At 47.1% G+C, this 24,430-nt stretch overlaps 1 pseudogene; it reads left to right on the plus strand.

The window, feature by feature from the left end:
* The first annotated feature begins 23,744 nt into the window (after positions 1-23,744).
* On the plus strand, positions 23,745-24,138 carry LOC129007996 (protein transport protein Sec61 subunit beta-like; annotated as a pseudogene).
* The last annotated feature ends 292 nt before the right edge of the window (positions 24,139-24,430 follow it).

Raw genomic sequence — 24,430 nt, forward strand, 5'->3', positions numbered from 1 at the left:
CAGGCTGGTCTCGAAATCCTGGGGTCCAGCATTCTCCCCTGCCTCAGCTCCCTGAGTAGCTGGGACTGCAGGTGTGAGCCACCACGTCCAGCAGAATATTTCTTTTCTTTTCTTTTCTTTTCTTTTTTTTTTTTTTTTTTTTGAGACGGAGTCTCGCTTTGTCGCCCAGGCTGGAGTGCAGTGGCGTGATCTCGGCTCACTGCAACCTCCGCCTCCCTGGTTCACGCCATTCTCTTGCCTCAGCCTCCTAAGTAGCTGGGACTACAGGTACCCGCCACCACGCCCGGCTAATTTTTTGTATTTTTTTTTAGTAGAGACGGGGTTTCACCGTGTTAGCCAGGATGGTCTCGATCTCCTGACCTTGTGATCTGCCCGCCTCGGCCTCCCAAAGTGCTGGGGTTACAGGCATGAGCCACCGCGCCCAGCCATCCAGCAGAGTATTTCAATCATCAAAGAAAGTTCTATCCAACTGTTCTTGGCTGTTTGATTAGGGGAAAATAGGGTTCAGAACACTTGAGGGAACGTTAGGCAATAGGAGAATGAGAATGATATAAATAGGCAGTTGTTAATATTTATAATTATTATAATAGTTCCAAGTATGGGGTTAAGCAATTTATATGCATGATCCCTCATTCCTTATAACCTCCTCATGAGGTGGGCACACATATCCCCATTTACAAATGGTAAAACACCTGCTTATTTCTGCCTTTTCCTCCACCCCATCAGTCTCTACTGTGGTTTTTGATGATTTCCCCTTTGCTTAAGCATTCTGGCGAAATAGGACCCAAAATAGAAAACAAGAGAGTGCTGACTTGGATGCGAAATAGAGCTGCTTGAACAACTCCAAGCAACAACAATGTGCTAATCGCCCTCCCCTAAGCATCACCAGCTCACATTTACCGACAATGTCACCTTACAAGTCAGGGCCAACACTTTTACTCTGCAGCCAGCACATGTGTGTTGTGGGCCTGTTATGGAAAAGGCTCAATTGTGCAGGCTCTGGGGGAGAAACAGAGGTGGGTATGTGTGTCAAGGCTTCTGCCCCCAAACAAGCCTACCTTGTAAGGAAAAAAGACGATGACTTCCGGGATCCTACGTATTTAGGCTAGGCGTAAGGAGGGGAAATTTCATGGACAAGGAGGATTTGAGCTGGGATTGAAGAATAGGGAGGATTTTAAAAGGCAGAAACAATAAGGAACTGCCTGTCATGCAAATGGAAAGGACAACAGAAAAACATGTATAGAGGCAGGAGTGGAAGAGATGCATTCACTGGGCACAGCAGCCAGCATCTGTCTCATCAGTTCTGATTCTGGACTGATCATTCAAAGTTTTTATTTTTATTTATTTATTTTTAAATTTTTTGAGACAGAGTCTCACTCTGTCACCCAGGCTGGAGTGCAGTGGCGCAATCTTGGCTCACTGCAACCTCGGCCTCCCGGGTTCAAGCAATTCTCCTGCCTTAGCCTCCCAAGTAGCTGGGACTACAGGCGCACGCCACCATGCCTGGCTAATTTTTGTATTTTTATTGGAGACAGGGTTTCACCATATTGGTCAGGCTGGTCTTCAACTTCTGACCTCAGGTGATCTGCCCGTCTCAGTCTCCCAAAGTGCTGGGATTACAGGCGTGAGCCACTGTGCCCAGCCTTTTTTTTTTTTTTTTTTTTTTTTTTTGAGACAGTCTTGCTCTGTTGCCAGGCTAGAGTGCAGTGGTGCGGTCTCGGCTCACTGCAACCTCCGCCTCCCGGGTTCAAGTGATTCTCCTGCCTCAGCCTCCCGAGTAGCTTGGATCACAGGCGTGAGCCTCCGCACCTGGCCAAATGGAGAATGTCTAAAAGAGCTTTACAAGTTACATAAATTCAAAGGGCTGGGTTTATTTTCACCTCTCTGGAACCATTTCCCCAAGCATAGCTCAGTCATCCAAAAGCTGTCCTGGATCCCATCTAAGCAGGGCTCCCCACAAGCTGCATACATCAATCACCTAGGTGACTTGGGAGGTGATTTATTTTTTATTTTTTATTTTTTTTGGAGACAGAGTCTCATTCTGTTACCCAAGCTAGAGTATAGTGGCACGATCATAGCTCACTGTCATCTTGAACTCCTGGGCTCCAGTGATCCTCCCACCTTAGCCCCCCAACTAGCTGGGACCACAGGCATTCACCACCATGCCCAATTAATTTCTTTTTTGGTGGATATGGGGGTCTCCCTATGTTGTCCAGGCTGGTCTTGAACTCCTGGGCTCAAACAATCCTCCCGCCTCAGCCTCCCAAAGTGCTGGAATTACAGGCACCTGGCCTCACGATTTTTTTTTTCACATTTATCACTATCTGAAATTCTCTCATTCATTTATTTGGGTTCTTGATTGTTGGTCTCCTTCCCAGGCCACCAACCAGACTGCATCCCCATAAGAGCAGGGTCCCTTGTATCACTGCTGTTCTCTCCAGTGTTTCGCAACAGTGTCAACACCAACAGGCACTCCATGGATACTTTTTGAAATCCATAGAGGGCTGAATGGTAGAATCTCTCAAACGCACACATGCACACGCCCTTTGATTCAGAGTGACTGTGGATGAGAATGTGAGGGTGAATCTGACTTACACTTTTCTTAAAGGAACCGAGAGAAGCTCTGAACCTCAATCATCAAAGTTATATATTACACCATTGTTTATAATAATGAAAGACTGGAAGAACCTAAATGTCCACTTGGTTATATAAATTACAATACAGGTATGCAATGAGGATAGTGAGCACACCTATATAAAATAACACGGAAGCTCTTTGTGAACTAATATAGAGAAAGATTTCCTGGATATATTGTTAAGTGAAAACAAGTGTTAAGGTAGGCTATCGCTGGTGAAAGAAGGGGGAAGATGTATACATATTTGCTTGTTTGTGCAAACAAAAAAAGGGATACAAAAAATTAGTTACGACAGCCGGGCATGGTGGCTCACACCTGTAATACCAGCACTTTGGGAGGCCGAGGCGGGCGGATCACAAAGTCAGGAGTTTGAGACCAGCCTGGCCAATATGGTGAAACCCCATCTCTACTAAAAATACAAAAACTAGCTGGGCATGGTGGCGGGTGCCTGCAGTCTCAGCTACTCGGGAGGCTAAGGCAGGAGAATCCCTTGAACCCGGGAGGCGGAGGTTGCAGTGAGCCGAGATTGAGCCACTGCACTCCAGCCTGGGCGACAAAGCGAGACTCCATCTCAAAAAACAAAAAACAAACAAACAAACAAACAAAAAAACCTAGTTATGACCATGCAGTGCCCCATGCCTATAATCCCAGCACCTTGGGAAGCTGAAGCAAGAGGATTGCTTGAGCCCAGGAGTTCAAGACCAGCCTGGGCAACATAGTAAGGCCCAATCTCCACAAAAATGGGAAAAAAAAATGAGTTATGATGACTGCCTACAGGGAGGGTAACTGGATAACTTGGAAGTAGGAAAGATTTTTCATGGTAAGAGTAGAAGGAATGGGGGTATAGGGAGGGATTTGTTAAATGATACAAAAGTACAGCTAGATAGACAGAAGGAACAAGTTCTAGTGTTTTATAGCACTGTAGGATGACTAAACAATTGTATATAGTTTCAAATAGCTAGAAGAGAGGATACTGAATGTTCCCAAGATGAAGAAATGATAAGTGTTTAAGATGTTGGATATACTAATTATCTGATCACTATACAATGAATTTTTTTATTATTTTATTATTATTATTATTTCTTGAGACAGAGTCTCACTCTGTCACCCAGGCTGGAGTGCAGTGGCGCCATCTCAGCTCACTGCAGCCTCCGCCCCCCAGGTTCAAGCCATTTTTGTGCCTTAGCCTCCCGAGTAACTGGGACTACAGGCGAGTGCCCCCACGCCTGGCTAATTTTTGTATTTTTAGTAGAGAGAAGGTTTCGCTTTGTTGGCCAGGCTGGTCTTGAACTCTTGGCCTCAAATGATCCCCCTGCTTTGGCCTCCCAGAGTGCTGAGATTACAGGCTATTTTTTTTTTCTTCTATAGGCACAGTCACAGCTCACTGCAGCCTTGACCTCCTGGGCTCAAGTGATCTTCTCACCTCAGCCTCCCAAGTATCTGGGACTACAGGTGTACACCACCATGCTTGGCTAATTTTTTTGTTTTTTTTTATAGAGACAGGGTTTCGCCATGTTGCCCAGGCTGGTCTCGAACTCCTGGACTCAAGTGATCCTCCCGCCTCAGCTTCCCAAAATGCTGGGATTACAGGCATGAGCCACTGCTCCTGGCCTACACTGTATATATTGAAACATCACTATGTACCCCACAAATATGTACAATTATTATGTGTCAATTCAAATAAATAAATAGATTTTCCACAATAAGCCTTTTTGTAACTTTTGAGTTTTGAACCATAACAATATACTACCTATTCAAAAATAAAATCAATTAAAAAATACACAATTTGTTTTTTTGAGATGGAGTCTCACTCTGTGCCCCAGGCTGGAGTGCAGTGGCGTGATTTCAGCTCACTGCAACCTCCACCTCCCGGGTTCAAGCGTTTCTCCTGCCTCAGCCTCTTGAGTAGCTGGGACTACAGGAGCGCGCCACCACACCCAGCTAATTTTTGTCTTTTTAGTAGAAACGGGGTTTCACCATGTTGGCCAGGATGGTCTTGATCTCCTGACCTCGTGATCCACAGGCCTCAGCCTCCCAAAGTGCTGGGATTACAGGTGTGAGTCACTGCACCCAGCCTCTAGTCACAATTTTTTTAAATAAATATATATTGATTGAAAAATTTGGTGAATGAGGTTCAGAGTTTCCCTCGGTGGCTTTCAGGAAACAAGCTACTGTCCCCTCCCACTCTCATTCAGAGTCACCCGCCTGGGCCTGCCCACACTCTCCCTCTCCATGTCGCTCCCCTCCCCTAAAAAAAGGTCAAGTTCTGGAAGACTGGGCTACTGCAGCAGCTGTCCCGCTGGCTGGCTGGAGGTGTGTAAAGGACAGGTAAACAGCAGCATGTGGTGGCAACAGAAATTCCCTTCATGCCAATGTGTCCTGTAAACAGAATGAAAAAAATGTGGTGATGTTTACCTTCTAGGGAGTTTCACAAAAACAACTTTCCTGCTTCCCTAAGCTTCTAGATAAAAGAAAATAAACTTGTCTCTGCTCTGAGTCAGCTGACTTAGCTATAAACCATCGAGTCTGAGGGAAATTTTTGGTCAAGAAGTGGTGGCAGTCCAGGCGTGGTGGCTCACGCCTGTAATCCCAGCACTTTGGGAGGCCGAGGAGGGTGGATCACCTGAGGTCAGGAGTTCAAGACCAGCCTGGCCAACATGGTGAAACCCCATGTCTACTAAAAATACAAAAATTAGCCAGGCATAGTGGCAGGTACTTGTAATCCCAGCTACTCAGGAGGCTAAGGCAGGAGAATAGCTTGAACCCGGGAGATGGAGGCTGCAGTGAGCCCAGATCACGCCACTGTACTCCAGTCTGGGTGACCAAGACTCTATCTCAAATAAAAAAAAAAAAGAAGTGGCAGCAGCCTCTTGTATGCCTGGTCTATCCTGGCTGCAAGAGAGTTGTGTGTGGAACAAGTATCATTCTTGAACTGACGGGAAAAGGATCTCTGGGAAGTTGCAGTGTCCACAGAGAGAGCAGGGCCAGCCCAGAAAATCTAAATGAGTCTCCTGGCCTGCCTCCAAAGGCAGCAAGCAGGGCCAGTGTCATGGGTGTGCAATCTCAGCTTAGAGGTGCCCTTGCACATGGCTGAATGCTCTGCTGACACTGTCTTGAAATTTTTAATAATTTTTCAACATGGAGTCTATATTTTCATTTTGTTCCAGGCCCTGTAAGTTACATAGTCAGTCCTGTAGGAAGTGTCACAAAACTCCTTTGTCACCTTAAGTATCCTAGCTTATTATTTTTGTTTGTTATGAAACATATCGAGTCCATTGTTTTTCTTTTCTTTTTTTGTTTTTTTTGAGACAGAGTCTTGACCTGTCACCCAGGCTGGAGTACACCCAGGCTGGAGACAGTCTTGACCTGTCACCAGGCTGGAGTGGTGCGATCTCGACTCATTGCAAACTCTGCCTCCTGGGTTCAAGCAATTCTCCCACCTCAGCCTACTTGAGTAGCTAGGACCACAGGTGTGCCACCACACCTGGCTAATTTTTGTATTTTTAGTAGAGATGAGGTTTCACCATGTTGGCCAGGCTGCTCTCAAACCCCTGACCTCAAGTGATCCGCCTGCCTCAGCCTCCCAAAGTGCTGGGATTACAGGCGTGAGCCACCGCGCCCGGCATATACAGCCTATTCTTATTCACCAGTGTGCCAAAATGTATGGGATCCTTTCCTAAAAGCCATTTTATGTATTTATGTATTTATGTATTTATTTATTTATTTATTTATTTATTCATTTATTTATTATTAGAGACAAGGTCTCTCTCTCTCTCTGTTGCCCAGGTTGGAGTGCAGTGGCATGATCACGGCTCACTACAGCCTCAAACTCCCGGGCTCAAGCGATCCTCCCACCTCAGCCTCCTGAAGTAGCTATGATTACAGGCACAAGCCATTGCACCCAGCCTGAAAGCCATTTTAGAAGGGCTTGAGGATCCAGGCACTTGCACCTGTGGATGTGTGGGAGGGAAGGCCACGGTCAGGGTCAAGAGATCAGACAGGGAGTCTGGGCTCAGTAGCTCACGCCTATAATCCTAGCAGTTTGGGAGGCCATGGCAGGCGAATCGCTTGAGCCCAGGAGTTTGAGACCAGCCTGGGCAACATGGTGAAACCTCATGCCTACAAAAAATAAAAATAAAAAACCTAACCTGGCATGGTGGCGCATGCCTGTAGTCCCAGCTACTTGGGATGCTGAGGCAGGAGGATCACTTGAACCTGAGAGGTCAAGGCTGCAGTGAGCAGAGATCATGCCACTACACTACAGCCTGGGCAACAGAGGGAGGTAGGCCAGCCTACTCACTTGATATACAGCCAGGCACTTTATCCCACTGCAGAGAGAAGGGAGAGAAGGCATCACAAGCCCCTTCAGCACTGGGTGGGTACTCTTAGGGCTAGAGAAGGGAGCTAGGCCAGTTACCATTTCTTGTGCCAGCATCTCTCTTTATTCCTGGTCCCATGGGGTGCTCAGAATTAGCGGTTCACAGTGTAGCATCTTTGAGGAAAATCTTCCAAAGAAGACACAGAAGCAGGGTCTTTAATTTTTGTTGTTTGCTCTGTCATTCAATAAATATTTACAGACTCCATCTCTACAAAAAAAAAAAAAAGGCCGGGTGCAGTGGCTCACATCTGTAATCCCAGCACTTTGGGAGGCCAAGGCAGGCAGATCACCTGAGGTCAGGAGTTTGAGACCAGCCTGGCCAACATGGTGAAACCCTGTCTCTAATAAAAATACAAAAATTAGCCAGGCGCAGTGGCAGTGGCAGTGGCAGGTGCCAGCTACTTGGGAGGCTGAGGCAGAAGAATTGCTTGAGCCTGGGAGGTGGAGGTTGCAGTGAGCCAAGGCCGTGCCACTGCACTCCAGCCTGGGTGATAGAGTGAGACTCTGTCTCTCTGTCTCTATATATATATGTGTGTGTGTGTGTGTGTGTGTGTATATATATGTGTGTGTATATATATAGATATATATATGTCTATATATATATCTATATCTTTAGAAGAGATGAGGTCTTGCTATGTCACCCAGGCTGGTCTCAAACTCCTGACCTCTCCTGGCCTCAAGCGATCCCCCTGCCTCAGCCTCCCAAAGTGCTGGGATTACAGGTGTGAGCCACCACACCCAGCCGAAAAAAAAAAAAGAGAGATATTGATTGAGCACTTAGTGGAGCTAGGCAATAAGCAACTAAATGAACACAATGATAAATATGAATTGCGGTAAGGGTTATGAAGAAAACAAAGACTGCCAAAAGAGAGTACCTGGACAGAGGTGGGGAAGGGCAGGAGGACTACTTGGCTAGTATCATTGGGGAAGGACTCTGATAACCTGAGCTTTTTCAGCTGAGATCTGAAAGATAAGTAGAAGCAGCTATGTGCAAAAAGGAGGAAGGGCAGACCCAGTAAGGGAAAGCACTGTGGGATGTTGCGATGTGCAGGAACGTGGCCTCTTCATGAAATGGACAAAGGCCAGTGGCAGGCTGGGCATGGTGGCTCATGCCTGTAATCTCAGCACTTTGGGAGGCCGAGGCAGATGGATCACGAGGTCAGGACATCGAGACCATCCTGGCCAACATGATGAAACCCCGTCTCTACTAAAAATACAAAAATTAGCCGGGCATGGTGGCATGCACCTATAGTCCCAGCTACTCAGGAGGCTGAGGCAGGGCAGGAGAATTCTTGAATCCAGGAGGCAGAGGTTGCAGGGAGCTGAGATCGCGCCACTGCACTCCAGACTGGGTGACAGAGCGAGACTCCATCTCAAAAAAAAAAAAAAAAAAAAAAAAGGCCAGTGGCTGGAGCGTCAGGAAAAATGGGGAGTATGCAGTAAGAGGAGGCGGGGCCTGGAGAGGTGGGCAGGGCCAGACCCTGCAGGGTTCTGCAGGACACACTGGGGACCTTGGGTGTCATTCCAAATGTATCAGTCTTTGAAGACTTGTAAGAGGGACAGTAATGCCATCAGATTTACATTTGGGAAACCAAGAATAAAACCCAAATCTCCATCCTAGCTCTCTTTCTACTTCACTCAAGGTCTCCTAGCTTTGGCCCTCTTCCAACTACTGAAAGGTCAGCCCTTGTACTAGAAGAGCTTTGAGGAACAGAAGACTAGCCAGAACTGAAAGGCAAAATGTTGCTTAGCAACCAGAAGGGTGGGGAAGTGTGGTTTTGCCACCTGGCATCCATTTACCCTTCTTACTAATGTCTTCAGCTGCAGATTTCCTCTTGGGGGAATGGAACAGGACCCCAAATGGAAAAACTAGCTACAAGTTACTAGTTAGGTAAGAAATGGCAGTGTCTCAGACAGGGGTAGTAGTAATGGGAATGGGAAAAAATGAGTGGAATTGAAGTATGCTTTAGAGGGGGAATAGTTAGGTTTTTTTTGTTGTTGTTGTTGTTTTGAGACGGAGTCTCGCTCTGTTCCCCAGCTGGAGTGCAGTGGCGTGATCTCAGCTCACTGCAACCTCCGCCTCCCTGATTCATGACATTCTCCTGCCTCAGCCTCCCGAGTAGCTGGGACTACAAGCATCCGCCACCACGCCCGGCTAATTTTTTGTATTTTTAGTAGAGACGGGGTTTCACCGTGTTAGCCAGGATGGTCTCGATCTCCTGACCTCGTGATCCGCCCGCCTCGGCCTCCCAAAGTGCTGGGATTACAGGTGTGAGCCACCGCGCCCAGCCAATAGTTAGGATTTAATGACGGATTGTGGCAGGATAAAAGAGAGAGATGTTCAGGGTCACAGGTATCTGGCATGAGAGACTGAACGGCTGTAGGTGACATTTACAAAACTGGGTGAAGACTGATCTTGGAGGTGAGGACCAAGATCAAGAGATCTATTTTGAAGATGTTTTTTTTTATTTCTTAGAGATAGGATCTTACTCTGTCACCCAGGCTGGAGTACAGTGGTGTGATCATAGCTCACTGCAGTCTCAAACTCCTGGGCTCAAGCAATCCTCCCACCTCAGCTTCCTGAGTAGCTTGGACTACAGGTGCACACAACCACACCTAGCTAATTTTTAAATTTTTAGTGGAGTTAGGGTCTCACTTTGTTGCCCAGGCTGGTCTTGAACTTCTGGCTTCAAGTGATCCTCCCTCCTCGGCTTCCTAAAACATACATGTTAATTTGAGGTGACTGTGAGGTATCAGAGTGGAAGCGGCTATCCCAGCCCCACTAGACAGGTCAGAGGGAGGCTTCTGTCCAAAGGCTTGCTCGGAGGGACAGAATGCTCAGAAAAGATGGGCAGGGCCTGGCTTCCTGCTCCCTCACTGCCAGCTGCTGGGTCCTGGGCCCCCAGACCGAGACTCCAGGATAGACTGTGCAAAATTTGGAATAATCAGTGACCTTTGTTTTTCACCCATCCTCACAGTTGCTTCAGGTCACCCCCTGATGTGGCACCTACACGCAGAAACACAAGGTTTAGAATAAATACAACTAAAAGACATGCACTGTGGAAGGACTCATGCTCATTGAATGTGGGCACTAGCCTTTTCTCAGGAGCACCGAGTCCCAGAACCACAATGGCCTGGGAGACAGGGACACTGGGTGGATGGGCCCTCCATCTGCACAGAACTTTGGGGCTTACAAAGCACTTTCACATCCATTGTCTCATTTGATTCTCTCAACAACTTTTGAGGGATTATCCTTAAGTCCACTTTATATAAGAAGGTTCAGAGAGGTTAAGTAATTTGCCTGGGTTGCACAGGTATTAGGAGGAGTCAGAAATTAAGGACAGGGGCTGGGTGCAGTGGCTTACGCCTGTAATCCCATCACTTTGGGAGGCCAAGGTGGGTGGATCACCTGAGGTCAGGAGTTCCAGACCAGTGTAGCCAACATGGTGAAACCCTGTCTCTACTAAAAACAAAACTTAGCTGGGCGGGGTGGTATGCACCTGTAGTCTCAGCTACTCAGGAGGCTGAGGCAGGAGAATTGCTTGAGCCCAGGAGGCGGAGGTTGCAGTGAGCCGAGATCGTGCCACTGCACTCCAGCCTGGGTGATGAGCGAGACTCAGTCTCGAAAACAAACAAACAACAACAACAAAAAAAAACACGAAATTAAGATCAGAAACCAAAACAAATCATCTAATGCCAAGATTGAGGCACTTTCTAGCAAGCCACATTCCATGGCAGGGATTGCCCATGTTCAGAGAAAGCTGCCTTCACTTCTAAGATATAATATGAGAGGCACAGGAGGCCCCCACTGCCTATGACATTGCCCAGAACCCAGCCTAGTAAGTTGCAAGGGCCCCATAGAGATTCTATTCAGTCTTCTCGTCTTACAGCTGAAGAAAAAACTGAGACTCAGGGAAGGAAGAAAGTACGTGGCAATATCAGGACTAAAACCCAAATCTCCAGCCCAGATCTATTTCCACTTCACTCAAGGCCCCTGGGTTTGGCCTTCTTCCAACTCCAGAACGGTCAGCCCTTGTGCTAGGTGAGCTTTGCAGAACAGAAAAGGAACCAGAGCAGAAAAACAAAATGTTGCTTAGCAACCAGAAGGGTAGGCATGTGTGGTTTTGCCACCTGGCATCCATTTACCCTTCTTTCTGGTGTCTTCATCCCCAGCTTATTATCAGGGGACCAGCTACACCCCCTTTTCAGGCTCTGCTCCTCAAAGAAATTCATTTCCTGGAGTTCACTTCACTTCCCACTCCAAGAGTGGGCATGTGACTCAGGGTTGGCCAATCGGAGCATCACATTCCTCTGGCCAGTAAAGTAAGGGTCTGGGGCGGGTAGCAGGGTGGATAGGCTTTTCACATGTAATGCTTCACAAGACTGCAAAGCACCACTCAAGGACTGGAGGCTGGCTGAAGGGCTTTACAGACAAGGTCCTGGGTCCAATCCTGCCCCCTCTGCAACTCCAAGCCACTGCCTGATTCTGGCCAGCTGTTCACAAATGTGAATAAACAGGGAAGAAAATGTGAATCTGAGCCAGGCGCAGTGACTTATGCCTGTAATCCCAGCACTTTGGGAGGCCAAGGCTAGCGGATCACTTGAGGCCAGGAGTTCAAGACCACCCTGTCCCAACATGGTGAATCTCCACCTGTATTAAAAATAGAAAAAATTAACTGGCCATGATGGCCTGCACCTGTAGTCCCAGCTGCTTAGGAGGTTGAAGCATGGGAATCACTTGAGTCCAGGAGGCGAAGGTTGCAATGAGCCAAGATCATGCCATTGCACTCCATCCTGGGTGACAGAGAAAGACTCTGTCTCAAAAAAAGGGAAAATGTGAATCGAGTGACGTAAACCCCTCGACAATATAACTCCAATGTCCTGCTAACAGGGGAGGAGGGGGAAGTCTTGGAAGGCTCACAAACTTCTCAAGATTCCTAAACTCATAAAGTACAGATTGCAAAGAGAAGTAGCAAAGATTCACCCATCTCCTCCATATCTCAGACAAGGAAACCAAGGCCCAAACTGGGGAGATGAGTCCTTAAAGCCATGCAGAGAGTAGGTGACCCAGGTCAGTACTCAGCCAACAATGGCCCCTGACTGCTTTTATGTTATGAAAGCAAATGGCCCAGGGTCTTTTTTTTTTGAGACAGTCTCTCTTTGTTGCCCAGGCTGGAGTGCAGTGGCATGATCTCGGCTCACTGCAACCTCTGCCTCCCAGGTTCAAGTGATTCTCCTGCCTCAGCCTCCTGGGTAGCTGGGATTACAGGCGCACACCACCATGCCCGGCCAATTTTTGTATTTTTAGTAGAGATGGGGTTTCACCATGTTGGCCAGGCTGATCTCGAACTCTTGACCTCAGGTGATCCGCCCACCTCGGCCTCCCAAAGTGCTGGGATTACAGTGTGATCCATAGCACCTTTTTTTTTTTTTTTTTAACCTCTAAGTTGGTAGACAGATGGCCCCTTCAGCCTTGCAGATTGGGATGCTTGTCAAAGCTGAAGAATATCCTCTGGCACCCCTATCTCCTTAGTAGTAGCAACAGAGGCAGCCCTGACCCAGCTGCATTTTTCTCAGGCTTTCTCAGACAAAGGGCCTGCATGCCTTGCCTTGTTATCTGTTAGTCTTAATCAGCTCTGCTCCATTTTCTATCATGTTTTATCTGCAAAAGCCTCCTTGGCTGCCCAACAGGAAAGCTGGGCCGAGGTCCCAGAGTTAGTTTGAAAGCCAAGTTGGGACTGGTTTGATGGGAGAAAGAACAGCGGATGTGTCGGGCCTGCAGCCTGCAGTGCCTTCAGAGATCCATATCTCTGCACTCAAGGCAGTGTGGGGGCGGAGAAAGAGCAGGCAGGCTGGCCTGGGTTCACAGTCCAGCTACTTCCCAGCTGTGTGACTTTCAGTGAGCTATTTCGCCTTCTGAACCTTACTCTCCTCATCTGTAAAGGAGGATGATACCACTTGCCTCGCAGGGTTGTTGGATTGCATGTGTAGCGTCATTAGCTCTGGGCCTGGAGAATGGAACTCTGGCTATATTTGCTTTCCTGGTGCTCAAGGTGTGGAGTCATACTAATGAAGAATCAATATTCTTATCCACGGGATTAGAATTAGTATTCTATCTGCCCTGAAGGTTGGGCTGTAGCATGATAGGCAGAGCCCAGGAACTGGGTCTGAGGAGGGTGCTGATGCTCACCAGCTGTGGCTAATCCCACTCTTCTTTAAGATTCAATTTCCTTGTCTCTAAGTGGAAAGCTTAATACCTTTTCTGCATCCTGATATTATAGTTATCAAAGTGCCTTGTTAACTATAAAATACTATGTCAGTTTTATTTCTTCTTATTAGTACACACTGGTGTATAATCAAATCCTTCTGAGACCTTGGGCAAGTCATTAAACCCCTCTGGGTATATCCATCAGGGTCCCAGCAGGAAACAGATGGCACATTCAAATTGGGCAATTTGATTAGTGTGTAATAATGGGGCTATTTACAAAGATGTATGCACAAAATGGATAGGGCAGTACCTAGTAACCACAAGGAGCCCTTGCTCCCCCTCGGCCTTGAAAGAGCGAGGGAGAAGCAAGGGAGCGAGGGAGAAGCAATTCCTTGGACCAGAGATGGCAGCTGCATGGAGAAGGCCACCTGACAAGGGTGCAGCTCATCCAGGGTGCCCTTGCAGGGAGGCAGTTGAGGAAATAATACTCACATCTCGCTCTCCTCCTGCCCTTTGATCTCCGGTGCGTGCTTTCCTTTGGCCTCACCAAACTGGAAGCCAGAGGGTAAGGGAACTCCTTGATGCAGGCCATACGGGTCACCCTCCCAGGACACAGGACAGGATGGAAAGGGTGGAGAGCAGGTCGGGTGTTGGGGAGTGGGGGGGAATTGGCAGGTATCCAGTGCCCTGGGCTTTAATGTATTTCACAATTAGAGGAAGGTGTTGAATGAGATGATGTCTCCTTCTTTCCCACCCCCTAACAGATTCTCAGTGCTTTTTCCAAGCTTCAGATCTGGACCTAGGGTTAGACCATAAGCCAGAATCCAAGCCCTCTCCCAGGGAGATCTTTAGTCTTCCTGATTAATAAAGAACAAGGACATCCTTTTCTGGCAGCCCTAAATTTAAATTACCCCCTTTGAGTCCCATACTCAAAGCAGTGGGTAAGCCAGCCACAAAGGGGGTAATTCTTTGGATTACTATGTTTTAGTATTTATTTTTCTCTTTTAATCAAAGTGAGCCAGGTGCATGTCTCAAATACTAAACAGATGCCCTTCCGCTTTCATTCATTGGGAAAAAAAAAATAAAACTAATGCAATGTAGATGTCTCTTTAGGCCTTATCTTTAGAAATAATAAATTGCGTACAAGGGAACACCCTAGAGCAATCTAATTTCTTCCAGTACCTTCTAGCTGACAGGCAGCATGGCTCCCAGGGGAGAAATCAAAGAACTGAGTAATCCTGGAGAGACAATAGTTCCCAAGTCCCCTTTTTCACTCCATCCTATTCCGGATGGTTGCTATAAATCATGCGCCTGTAAAAGAAGAGATAAGAGAGGGCTTCCCCAGAAATTCCAGCGTGGGCAGTACAGAACAATAGTTAAAACCATGGGCTCCAGGCCTGGCACGGTGGCTCACGCCTGTAATCCCAGCACTTTGAGAGGCCAAGGCAGGCAGATCACTTGAGGTCAGGAGTTCGAGACCAGCCTGGCCAACATGATGAAACCCCATCTCTACTAAAAAGACAAAAATTAGCCGGGCGTGGTGGCGGGCACCTGTAATCCCAGCTACTCCAGAGACTGAGGCCAAAAAATCGCTTGAACCTGAGAGGCAGAGGTTGTATTGAGCCAAGATTGTGCCACTGAACTCTAGCCTGGGCAACAGAGTGAGACTCCGTCTCAAACAAACAAAAAAAAAACCAAAACAAACCAAAACAAAAACCATGGGCTCTGGAGACAGTGAAACCTGAGTTCAAGACCTTGCTCTGTCACTCACAAAATTGTCTTTGTGACCTCGGACAAGTGACCTAAGCTCCAGTCTCCTCATCTGTCAAATAAACATCATAATACTCTACCTACTCGTAGGGTTATTTCAAGAATTGCATGAAATGGTACATGTCTTTAGCATTCCATAAGTGGTAGTGGAGGGGAAGTTAGGAGCTGAGGACACACTAGATCCACAATAGTGCCCCCTTGCCTGCCATGGTACATCATATATGCTTCTTCTGCGGCCCCCATTGCTTTCCCTTGCATTTTAGCCATCCCTACCATCCCCCTGCTCTAGACGTGTCAGTCATCACTGGCCACACCCACAGTTCCCTCACTGAGGAGCACTGCCCTTCCCCCCACTGCTATAAATCATGGGTAGTTTTTAGCTCCTTAAGCAAATCACCATAATAAAATACTGTGTTTTATTTATTCCCGCATCATAGATACAGGACCAAGAAAGGCCATCCTGGTTCTGTAATGCAGACGAACCTAGAATCAGAGAACCCAGGTATTGTACTAGATAGAACCTGGAAGATTGACTTTTCTTTTTTTTTGTGAGATGAGGTCTCACTCTGTCACCCAGGTTGAATCCCAGTGGTGCGATCTCGGCTCACTACAACCTCCGCCTGACAGGCTCAGGTGATCCTCCCATCTCAGCTTCTCAAGTAGCTGGGACCACAGGCACATGCCACCACGCCTGGCTGATTTTTGTATTTTTTGTAGAGACGAAGTTTTGCCATGTTGCCCAGACTGGTCTTGAACTCCTCAGCTTACCTCCTCGGACTCCCAAAGTGCTGGGATTACAGGTGTGAAGCACTGCGCCCAACCTAGACGAGTGACTTAACCATAGGTTTCTACGTGAAACCTATCAACAAGCTGTGACAACACTAACCACCTGTGGAAAGCCAGCCTGCAAACACAAAGCATACTTAGGAAAGAAGAAAAGAAAGGAGAGAGGAAAGGAAGTTTGAAACATATTTACCTTTTATTTCTAATTTTTAAATATATGTATTCATTTTTCTACTTATTTATTATTTACCTTTTATTTATTAGGAATTAGCAAGGAGTTTTCCTATGAGATCATGAGGTGAGGACCACAACTCTGGGAAAGCTTTATCTCCCCCTTTTTTACAGCTGAGAAAATGAGCTCAGAGACGGTAAGCGACCTACCCAGAGTCACACAGCAAGTTAGAGGAAAAGTTAAAATCTCAACAGAGTGATACATATGTTTTGCGCCACCCCTTTCAAAAGTAGGTTGTTAGCATTCTTTATAAACAGCCCCTGTAGTTTGCTGACATTTTGCTTGTATGTCAACACCACAGACTATTATGCAATATTATAAAATTTCACCATGATCTGTTTGCACTACAACAATGTACCTAAAGAAAATTTTTCTCTCATCAATTGCCTCATCTTTTTTGTTCATTTGTTTTGTCTTGTTTTGTTTTGAGACAGAGTCTCACTCTGTCGACCAGGCTGGAGAGCGCTGTCGCGATCTTGGCTCACTGCAACCTCCGCCTCCCAGCTTCAAGAGATTCTCCTGCCTCAGCCTCCTGAGTAGCTGGGATTACAGGCATGCGCCACCACACCCAGCTAATTTTTGTATTTTTAGTAGAGACAGGGTTTCACCATGTTGGCCAGGCTGGTTTCGAACTCCTGACCTCAGATGATCTCCTCGCCTCGTCCTCCCATGAGCCTCGGCACCCTGACCAGTTGCCTAATCTTTTACATCTGTCTTTCATGGTGATAAACTACTGGCCTAGAGGAATCATCCAAGAATTTAAAGTGTGCTCTGGCCAGGCGCGGTGGCTCATGCCTATAGTCCCAACATTTTGGGAGGCTGAGGCAGGAGGATTGCTTGAGCTCAGGAGTTTGAGACCAGCCTGGGCAACATCGTGAGACACCCCCCTCCCCATCTCAAAAATAAAAATAAATAAAGTGTGCTCTTTCAGCCTGGCTTGCACCCTCCTTCCTTCTTGCCACCTTTAGTAAACGACAAAGTCTTACTCTAAAATCTTGAGTCTGTGGTCTTATTTTTCCACATCCTTCTTTTCTTTCCAGCCCCACTGCAGTTTCTCTGGGTCAGGTCTTCAGATTATTGTGATAAGCTCTCGATGTTCTTCTCACCTCTGGCCTCTCCATACTAATCATTTTACACACATTGGTGATTAATTTATCTACTACACTGCTCATATCACAGTACTTAAATACTTTCATTAGCTTCCTGTTCCCTACAGAAAAAAAGCCTGTTTTCCTTCTTTTTTTAAATTTTGTCTTCTTTCTAATCTTCCTTCCACATATATATATATATACATACACACACACACACACACACACACACACACACACACAGAGATATATATTTTTTAGATGGAGTCTCGCTCTGTCACCCAGACTGGAGTGCAGTGGCATGATCTCTTGCTCACTGCAACCTCCGCCTCCCAGGTTCAAGCAATTCTCCTGCCTCAGCCTCCCAAGTAGCTGGGATTAAGGCGTGCACCACCATACGTTGCTAATTTTTGTTATTTTTAGTAGAGATGGGGTTCCACCACGGTGGCCAGGCTGGTCTTAAACTCCTGGCCTCAAGTGATCCACCCGCCTCAGCCTCCCAAAGTGCTGGGATCACAGGCATAAGCCACCACGCCTGGCCTGCCTTCCCGATATTAACATCCTTGCTCCATCATCCCCATCAAACTGTACTTTTCACTGTTGCCCTCTTCTCCCTGTACTTTCCCAGAATGATGTGTCCAGGCCCCGTTTCTCCTGCCTCTGTCTCTGCTTCTTTCTCTGTTTCCCTCCAGGCTCTGCCTTCTTGGTGAGGACTCCATGCTCAGAAGTCTCCCCTTGTGCCTGCAAAGTAACTGCCCGTGGCTTCTAAGGATATGCGCTTCCATGTTCAAATGCAGCAGAGAAAAGAACCTCTGCTTCCCGGGAAATCTCTTTGTCCTGACTGGCCTGACTTTTGTCATATGGCCCCATCTTTGAATCAAAGCCTGTGGCAGAGGGAGGGGAGAGGCTGATTGTAGGAACTCCCCGAATTTCTCAGTCATGAGGGTTGGGTAGGACTGACTCCCAGCTTCAAGTCTGGGGACAGGCCCTGATTGGCTTGGAGTAGTTGGGGGAAGACACTCTGGAGGCCCCACCTTCCATAGAGCCTCTCCCTTACCCCCTTAGCTAGAAAGCAATGTTTTCTCTGAATTTGTGCAGCTCTTTACAAGCATTTCTTTTTTTTTTTTTTTTTGAGACGGAGTCTTGCTCTGTCACCCAGGCTGGAGTGCAGTGGCGCCATCTCAGCTCACTGCAAGCTCCGCCTCCCGGGTTCACGCCATTCTCCTGCCTCAGCCTCCCCAGCAGCTGGGACTACAGGCGCCCACCACCATGCCCGGCTAATTTTTTTTTTTGTATTTTTAGTAGAGACAGGGTTTCACCGTGTTAGCCAGGATGGTCTTGATCTCCTGACCTCGTGATCCGCCCACCTCAGCCTCCCAAAGTGCTGGGATTAACAGGCGTGAGCCACCGCGCCCGGCCACGAGCATTTCTTTTATTGGAGGAACCACTGTCTACCTTGCGTTAAAGGCCTCTGTCTCATCTCTGTGTCCTGGGCGTCCATCGTGGTGCACACCACACCTACAATCTCCTATGAGAAATGGCGCTGTCCACAGTCCCTGACTCAGCAGCCAGCCCTTTGTGTTCTCTCTCCTGTCTGTCCTGTCTCCCTGCTGGCCACGCTGATTAGACCTGGGGTGGACACCTGAACCAAAGGCCCCCAACCGGAGGCTGGCCGGCAGCTTCTGAGGGGTCTGAAAGATGTCGACTCATGCCTGTAATCCCAGCACTTTGGGAGGCTGAGGCGGGTGGATTACTTGAGGTCAGGAGTTTGAGACCAGCCTGGCCAAACCCCATCTCTTCAAAAATACAAACATTAGCTGGGCTTGGTGGCACATGCATGTAATCTCAGCTGCTCAAGAGGCTGGGGCAGGAGAATCGCTTGAACCCAGGAGGTGGAGGTTGCAGTGAGCTGAGATCGAGATTGCGCCACTGCTCTCCAGCCTGGGTGACAGAGCAAGATTCCATCTCAAAAAAAAAAAAAAAAGAAAAGAAACTTTTCTTTTTTTTTTTGACACGGAGTCTCGCACTGTCGCCCAGGCTGGAGAGCAGTGGCGTGATCTTGGCTCACTGCAAGCTCCGCCTCCTGGGTTCACGCCATTCTCCTGCCTCAGCCTCCCGAGTAGCTGGGACTACAGGCACCCACCACCACGCCCGGCTAATTTCTTGTATTTTTAGTAGAGACGGGGTTTCACCGTGTTGACCAGGATGGTCTCGATCTCCTAACCTCATGATTCGCCCACCTCGGCCTCCCAAAGTGCTGAGATTACAGGCATGAGCCATCGCGCCCGGCCAAGATGGTTCTAACCAAACAGAGATCTCAGTGATTGACCCTGAAGGCCACATGTGAGCTGCCATGAGGCGCAGGCAGAACCTCTGAGTAAGCAGAAGCCACAAGGCAAGCAAAAGACAAAGCGAGCAGAAAGGAATTCTATTATTATCCCTAGGAAGAGGGAAGCTGAGACTCTGGGAAGTTAACTAACTTGCCCAACACTTGCCTAACTTGCCTAATTAGGTTGTCTAATTCTAAAGCTTACCCTCCGGACCAGTGCACCATACTGTCAAATTGCTAACGAAAACAACTGCATTACATTTGATGCAGACAATTCCTTATTTACAAGCTAGTATGGGCTCATGTTAATAGGGAATAAAAAAAAAATAGGGTCATTAGAGTTATCTCCTTTTCCTGGGATGGTCACACAGAGCCTCTCTTCTGGCCCATTCATCTTTTTTATTTTTACTTTTTTAGTAGAATTGGGGTTTCACTATGTTGCCCAGGCTGGTTTTGAACTCCTGGGCTCAAGCAATCCTGCCATCTCAGCCACCCAAAGTGCTGGGATTACAGGCATGAGCCAATGGGCCCAGGCCCATTAGTCTTTTGGTCATTCCTTTCAAGACTGTCCGGGAATCTTCCCACCATACCATATCCCGATCAAGAGTGCTTTTTATCCCCACGCGTGTTGGTTCACGCCTGTAATCCCAGCACTTTTGGAGGCTGAGGCAGGTGGATCACTTGAGGCCAGGAGTTCGAGACCAGCCCGGCCATCATGGTGAAACTCCATCTCTACCAAAAATACAAAAATTAGTTGGGTGTGGAAACACATGCTTGTAATCCCAGCTACTTGGGAGAATTGCTTGAACCCAGGAGGTGGAAGTTACAGCGAGCTGAGATCACGCCACTGCACTCCAGCCTGCCAGCCTGGGTGACAGAGTGAGACTCTGTCTAAAAAAAAAAAAAAAAAGAGGGGCCTGGCGCAGTGGCTCACACCTGTAATCCCAGCCCTTTGGGAGGCCGAGGCGGGTGGATCACGAGGTCAGGAGACCGAGACCATCCTGGCTAACATGGTGAAACCCGTCTCTACAAAAACACAAAAAAATTAGCAGGGCATGGTGGCAGGCGCCTGTAGTCCCAGCTACTTGGGAGGCTGAGGCAGGAGAATGGCGTGAACCCAGGAAGCGGAGTTTGCAGTGAGCCGAGATGGTGCCACTGCACTCCAGCCTGGGTGACAGAGAGAGACTCTGTCTCAAAAGAGAAAAAAGAAAAAGAAAAAGAGTGCTTTTTATCTATTCTCAGCCAAGAGTAGTCTCAGCCAATATGTGGCAAGTGCCACTGATTCAGTAGTGAATAAGCCATATCTCTTCCATGAAGAGCTTTAGTCTTTAATTCCTAAGGTGTTTCTTCAGTTCTATAATAGTAATAATAGCTGCTAAAAGTGCTAAGTTGAAGGCAAAGCCCTGTAAAAAGGCCACTGTAGTAGACTCCTCTGGGGGAGACTGCCCAGCCAACAACAGCCTCCACCTCTCAGAATATTTGTCCTTTCTCACCCAAGAGTGGTTTTCAGAAGCACTGTTCTAGCTCATTTCACAACAACCTTGAGATGATAACATTAAGGTTAATTGTGCAAGACCACATAACTTTTCATAGCTCTAGTAATGACTTTAACTCAGGTCTGCCTGGCTCTAACACACATGTTCTTTCCACTGTTTCCTGCTGCCTCCAAATAGACAAATGGGCTATTTGGTTTGACTTAATATACAACGATCACCAAGGTTTTTGTTTCATTTTCCTTTTATTGGCATCAGTAATATTCAGGCTTTTTTTTTTCTTTGAGACAGAGTCTTACCCCTGTTGCCTAGGCTGGAGTGCAGTGGCATGATCTCAGCTCATTGCAATCTCCACCTCTCAGGTTCAAGCGATTCTTGTGCCTCAGCCTCCCGAGTAGCTGGGATTACAGGCATGTGCCACCACGCCCGGCTAACTTTTATATCTTTTTAAGTAGAGTCGGGGTTTCACCATGTTGGCCAGGCTAGTCTCAAACTCCTGACCTCAAGTGATCCACCCACCTCAGCCTCCCAAAGTGCTGGAATTACAGGCATGAGCCACTGCGCCCAGCTGGCATTAGTAATATTCATTACACTGATATCTTTAACCTTCATTTTGGCAGTAATGCCCCTGTAAAACACCAGACAAACCCTTAACAAGCTAGCATGATGCATCTGGGGAGTTTGTACACATGGCCGTGTCCATCCATGGGAAGATATAGTGTTGGAGCAAGCCCCAGGAGTAGTCAGTCAAATGGCTAAGGATTCTCTTGCGATGAGGATATTAGTGATGAGAAATAAAGGCCCGAGGGAAAATCCCCCTCAATGACAGAATGTTTCCAGTACATCTGATTGGAGTTGGAAACATTCATGTAATGTCCTGATGGGAGCTCATCTTTGCGTGCCCAAAGTTGTGTAAGCACCTTGGTCCAGAAACATTCCCTGAATATAGCTAAAACTCCAAAAATTCAATGGTCCATGTCCTTTTTTCAAATTGCTTCACTATCGGCTGCTACTGCTCTGGTCTGTTCAAATAATGGCACCTTGATTTGAAAGAAGGAAATATGTATTTCATTTATAAAGTCAATAAATTTATTCTGAGTGCCAATATGTGGGAGGCACTATTGATTCAATAGTGAATAAGCACCATCTTGTCCATGAAGAGCTTTAGTCTTTAATTCATAAGGCATTTCTGCAGTTCCACAATAGTAATGAGAGCTGCTTGCTGTTGATGCATGATCATCCATTTGCACTTCACCATCATTCCGGGGTAGGCTAGGTAGGTCTTATAATCTCCATATTACAAATGAAAAGCCTGAGCATGAGAAAAGTTATGGCTTTTTTCCAAAGTTTCACAACTTGTAAGTAATAGATCTGAGATTTTTTTTTTTTTTTTCTGAGACAGGATCTTGCTCTGTGGCCCAGGCTGGAGTGCAGTGGTGCGATCTCAGCTGACTACAACCTCTGCCTCCTGGGCTCAAGCAATCCTCCCACTTCAGCCTCCCAAGTAGCTGGAACTACAGGTGCCCACCACCACAGTGGCTAATTTTTGTATTTTTTGTAGAGACGGGGTTTTTCCATGTTACCCAGGCTGGTCTCGAACTCCTGAGCTCAAGTGATCCACCCACCTCAGCCTCTCAAAGTGCTGGGATTACAGGTGTGAGCCACCATACACACACAGTCAGATCTGAGATTTAAGACTGCTTAATCTGGGGGTCCCTTTTAGGGAGTTGCATGCTCTGTGATCTTATTTCAGATTTGGTATTTCTTGGAGATGCATAGTTTTCTGCTTGTGGTATTACAGAGTAAGGGTTAGCAACCTATGACCTGTGGGCCAAACCTGCTGCCATCTGCGCTTGTTTGTTTGTTTGTTTTTTGAGACAGGGTCTCATCTGTTGCCCAGGCTGGAGTGCAGTGGCATGATCACTGGCTCACTGCAGCTTCAACATCCTGGGATGAAGTGATCCTCCCATCTAAGCCTTCTGAGTAGCTGGGACTACAGGAGTGCACCACCATGCCCAGCTAATTTTTGCTTTTTTTTTTTTTTTTTTTTTTTTTAGAGACGGAGTTTTGCCATGTTGTCCAGGCTCATCTCAAACTCCTGGGCTCAAGCGATCCACCCCCCTCAGCCTCCTAAAGTGCTGAGATTACAGGCGCAAGCCACCATGCCCAGCCTGCTGCCACCTGTTTTTGCAAATAAGATTTTATTAGGACACAGCCACACTCACTCATTTATTTACTGCCTGTGGTGGTTTTGTACTACAACAGCAAAGTTGAGCAGCTGTGATCAAGACTATATGCCCCACAGAGCCTAAAATATTATTTTTGGCCTTTTATAAAAGAGTTTGCTGACCCCTGGTCCACAACATAAACTTAACTTGCCCTGCCCTTGATTACTCCCTTTGTTTAGGATTATGGGTCAGGCTGAGACCAGGATCAGAGTTCGTTGTGAGGCTATCAAAGATTACAGTTGCACAAATTCTACCTTGCCTAGGGCTTTTCTCCATCTGCCTGACCTCAAAGATTGCCATGTGTCTCCACCTCTTCCGGTATGACTTAGAGAGGGCCCCCAGAAGAGCATATGACTTCATATCCAAAGGAGGAAGAATGTTCATAAACAAGAACTTGATTTGCTGGAAAACTATCCTCATTGACCCTATCCTATAGCCATGGCACATTCCATTTGCTGTACATAACATCCAACTCAAGAGGAGGCTGCCCAAGAACTCACTTGGTCTGAAAGCCAAAATGACTCTCTAAGAACAATCCTGGCAGTCTCGCCAGCTGCGGGTCCTTCGGGGGCTCCGCAACTTTCCTTCCGTCAGTGTCAGCTCCTTGCCACCCTCATCTCCAGCATGCCTGGTCCGACCCCCAGTGTCACTAATGTGGGATCCTCAGGGCACTCTCCTAGCAAAGCCGTGGCCGCCTGGGCAGCGAGATCCACTGTCCGGCAGAGGAAAAATGCCAGCTGTGGGACAAGGAGCGCAGGCCGCACGACCTCGGCAGGCACCGGGGGGATGTGGTGATTCTATACAGAAGATTCACCTGGGCTCAAAGTTGGCCCTGTCCCAGTATTGGTTATGAGTCTTCTGTTCATCGCTTCTGTATTTATGTTGCACATTTGGGGCAAGTACACTCGTTTGTAGATTCAGTTACATCCATCTGTCATCTGAAGAAGGAGGAAAAAACCCAACATTTCTTGGACCAAAAGTATAGTGACTATCTGTTCATGAGAGAAATTTTCTGTAAGCTTGCTGTTTTACAGGGGATTTATCAATAATTGATTTTGAGGAATCAGTTTTTTTCTATGGCTAATAAACTTTTTAATTCACTTATAACAAAAAAAAAGAACAATCCTGTTTTTCCAATTGTGCTTTTCTAATTGTGCCCGAATTTGAAACACTTTCTCTTTACTTTGTACTACCAATCGGAGCCCAAGCAATCCCCACAATTTGCATATTTGAATAGTCAAGGTTTCCTGTCACACTCTCCATGCTTTTTTGCCCAATGTGCCATT

Source organism: Pongo pygmaeus, chromosome 9 (assembly GCF_028885625.2).
Source record: "Pongo pygmaeus isolate AG05252 chromosome 9, NHGRI_mPonPyg2-v2.0_pri, whole genome shotgun sequence".
Taxonomy (NCBI): Eukaryota; Metazoa; Chordata; class Mammalia; order Primates; family Hominidae; genus Pongo; species Pongo pygmaeus.